Source organism: Bubalus kerabau, chromosome 19, assembly GCF_029407905.1.
Source record: "Bubalus kerabau isolate K-KA32 ecotype Philippines breed swamp buffalo chromosome 19, PCC_UOA_SB_1v2, whole genome shotgun sequence".
NCBI classification, from domain to species: domain Eukaryota; kingdom Metazoa; phylum Chordata; class Mammalia; order Artiodactyla; family Bovidae; genus Bubalus; species Bubalus kerabau.
The window spans coordinates 53351867-53356119 of NC_073642.1; positions in this window are offsets into that span (position 1 = coordinate 53351867).

The following is a 4253-nucleotide window of genomic DNA, read 5'->3' on the forward strand; positions in this document are numbered from 1 at the left end:
TCATAGAAAAAACAAGAGAATCCCAGGAAAACATCAACTCTGTTTTACTGACTACACACTAAAACCTTTGATTGTGTGGATCACAGCAAACTGTGGAAAATTCTTCAAGAGATGGGGATACCAGACCACCTCACCTGCCTCCTGAAAAATCTGTATGCGGTCAAGAAGCAACAGTTGTCACTGGACATGGAACAATGGACTGGTTCCAAATTGGAAAAGACATACGTCAAGGCTATATATTGTCACCTTGCTTATTTAAATTATATCCAGAGTACACCATGCAAAATGCCAGACTCAATGACACACAAGCTGGAATCAGGATTCCTTGGAGAAATATCAATAACATCAGATGTGCAGATGACACCACCTGGCAGAAATCAAAAAGGAACTAAAGGGCCTCTTGAGGAAAGTAAAAGAGGAGAGTGAAAAAGCTGGCTTAAAAGTCAACATTCAAAAAGCTAAGATCCTGGCATCTGGTCCCATCACTTCATGGCAAATAGATGGGGAAACAATGGAAACAGTGATGGACTTTATTTCCTTGGGCTCCAAAATCACTCCAGATAGTCACTGCAGCCATGAAATTAAAAGAGGCTTGCTCCTTGAAAGAAAATCTATGACAAACCTAGACAGCATATTAAAAGGCAGAAACATTACTTTACTGACAAAGGTCTGTCTAGTCAAAACTATGGCTTTTCCAGTAGACATGTATGGATGTGAGAGTTGGACTATAAAGAAGCTGAGTGCCGAAGAACTGATGTTTACAAACTATGGTATTTATTTATTTTTTTTTTCCTTTATTCATTTTTTATTTTTATTTTTATTTATTTATTTTTTTTAATTTTATTTTATTTTTAAACTTTACATAACTGTATTAGTTTTGCCAAATATCAAAATGAATCCACCACAGGTATACATGTGTTCCCCATCCTGAACCCTCCTCCCTCCTCCCTCCCCATTCCATCCCTATGGTATTTAGAAGACTCTTAAGAGTCCCTTGGACTGCAAGGAGAATAAACAAGTCAATCTTAAAGGAAATCATTGGAAGGAATGATACTGAAGCTGAAGCTCCAATATTTTGCAGTGGGTATTGGAAAAGACCCTGATGCTGGGAAAGATTGAAGGCAGGAGAAGAAAGGGCAGCAGAGGATGAGGTGGTTGGATGGCATCACCAACTTAATGAACATGAGTTTGAGTAAGCTTCCAGAGTTTGTGATAGACAGGGAAGCTGGTGAAGGACAGGGAAGCCTGGCATGCTCAGTCCATGGGGCTGCAAACTGTCAGACATGACTGAGCACCTGAACTAAACTGAATATTATTGCACAAAATTATGTGAAGATATATATTATACCCAAGTTTTTGAAGTCCTTTTCCATGAATATAAAAACAGAACTTAGAATAAATATAAAAGGCAGGTTTGAAGAACTATTTTCAAATCATATAATGCCATCAGTAAGCAAAGCTATTTCATTGAAAAGCTCCTTCAAAAATGTTAATAGGGATTTGGTTCCAATTCTCATAAAGAAGATAATGACTAATCTTCATGTTAATACTATGACCCTGATAGAGGGCAATTATCTTTGAAAACCAATCAAATATTCATTACAGCTGAATAAATTTGTTATTTAACTTTGCCGTTTAGAAATTCAAATGTCAATTTTAAAATGATTTAGAATATTTGGCTGCATTAGCTGTCTCATGTTTTAAGGTGTTCTCTATTCATATACTGTATCATATCATCTTAAATACCAATGTTCTTAACATTCTCCTATACCAAATTTATATAAAATGATCATACTCAATATGAGGTATGACAGCATCAAAGTCCAGAATGAAGCCATAGTAATAGTGAAGAGCAATTTGATGCACTCCATCCTGGCTGATCATGTGCCAAGGAAGATGATATTTAAGCGAATGATAATAAAATTAGCTGAAGCAGGTCCTCAGATAGACTTATTCCACTTTGTGGTAATTGGTAAAATGGAGGAGTATCAGAACTTGTGTGTATTATGTGCTTGCAGTCATAAAACAATATATCCAAAGAATTAGAGAAAACAGAATGGAGGAATGATGTCACTTTTTTTTTCTGCTTCTGAGTACATAATTCACGTATGTTTCAGCTTTTCTTCTAAAAGAATATCACATGTAGGATTTCTTCTTTCAGGTAAACTATTTGAATTCCCAAATCCAATCTTCCTACTGAAAATTTAAAAGTATTTGCTATAAGGGTAAAAATTGCTAACAAATTGATTTTATTTAAAATTTTCCTTTTTTTTTTTTCTTGAAAATATATAGCTGTAAACACAACATCAAACCTAAGCAGTAGAACGTTACCTGCACATTCTACTTGTTTATATTCTCCTCCATTTGTCCATCTTCCCAACTTCTATGGGCTTCCCACATGGTGCTAGCGCTAAGGAACCCCCCTGCTAAAGCAGGACACATAAGAGACATGGGTTTGACTCCTGGCTCAGGAAAATCCCCTGGAGGAAGGCATGGCAACCCACTCCAGTACTCTTGCCTGGAGAATCCCATGGACAGAGGAGCCTGGTGGCTTACAGTACCTGTGGTGCAAAGAGTCAGACAGGACTGAAGCAACTTAGCAATCACACATGTACCGCCCTCTCTACCTGAGAACGGAGAAGGCAGTGGCACCCCACTCCAGTGCTCTTGCCTGGAAAATCCCACGGACGGAGGAGCCTGGTGGGCTGCAGTCCATGGGGTCGCTAGGAGTCGGACACGACTGAGCGACTTCACTTTCACTTTTCACTTTGCTGCATTGGAGAAGGAAATGGCAACCCACTCCAGTGTTCTTGCCTGGAGAATCCCAGGGACGGGGGAGCCTGGTGGGCTGCCGTCTCTGGGGTCGCACAGAGTTAGACAGGACTGAAGTGACTTAGCAGCAGCAGCAAACCTGAGAAAAACACGAGATAAATACAGATAAACAACTGTGCATATTCTATTTCCTTTGAAAAATAGTTTTTCTACACACATTGTTTAAATAATATGTTAATAATGTTTGTTTGTTTATAAATTCTGGATAAAGAATATTCCTGTATATAATTTGGTAATTTTAGAAATTTTATTTTTCATGGAAAATTAAGTTTCAAAGATTCATCTATATTATTATACCTTTTCATATATAATATATGATACATGCATTTTCATATATATACCTTTCATATATCTAGGCATTTTTTATGTATCTCAATATTCTTAATAAAACATTTTAATATTTTAAGATAACAACTTGTATAAGTTTGGGTATATAATTTCTAATTTCCTTAAAATTCTGTGTAATGATAAGTAATAGACTTTTTGTTTCATATTGGGTTTTTGAAACTTTACTAATATAAAAATTGACTAATTTTATATGACTTTTTATCCAATTATCAGTTTTTTGAACTTTTAAAATGTTAACTGTCATGAAATACACATTGTTATTCAAGGGATTAGATCTCATAGACAGAGTGCCTGAAGAACTATGGACAGAAGTTCCTAACATTGTATAGAAGGCAGAGAGCAAAATCATCACAAAGAAAAACAAATGCAAGAAGGCAAAGTGGTTGTCTGAGGAGACTTTACAGATACTTGAGGAAAGAAGAGAAGCAAACAACAGGGGAGAAGGGAAAGATATACTCAACTGAATGCATAGTTCCAGGGAATAACAAAAGAGATAAGAAGGCCTTCTTAAACGAACACTGCAAAAAATGGAGAAAAATAGTAGACTGTGAAAGACTAGAGAACTTTTCAGGAAAACTGGAGATATCAAGGGAGCATTTCATTCAATGTTGGGCACAATAAAGGACAGAAATGGTAAGGACCTAACAGAAGAAGAAGAGATTAAGCAGAGGTGGAAAGAATACACAGAAGGACTACACAAAAAAGGTGGTAATGAGGCAGATAACAATGATGGTGTGGTCATCCACTTAGAGCAGACATCCTGGAGTATGAAATCAAGTGGGCCTTAGGAAGCATTACTATGAACAAAGCTAGTGAAAGTGACAGAATTCCAGCTGAGCTATTTAAAGCTCTAAAAGATGATGCTGTTGAAGTGCTGCACTCAATATGTCAGTAAATTTGGAAAACTCAGCAATAGACACAGGACTGGAAAAGATCAATTTTCATTCCAATCCCAAAGAAGGGCAATTCAAAAGAATGTTCAAACTACCACACACTTGTACTCATTTGACATGCTAACAAGATTATGCTCAAAATTCCTGAAATTAGTCTTCAACAGCACATGAACTGAGAAC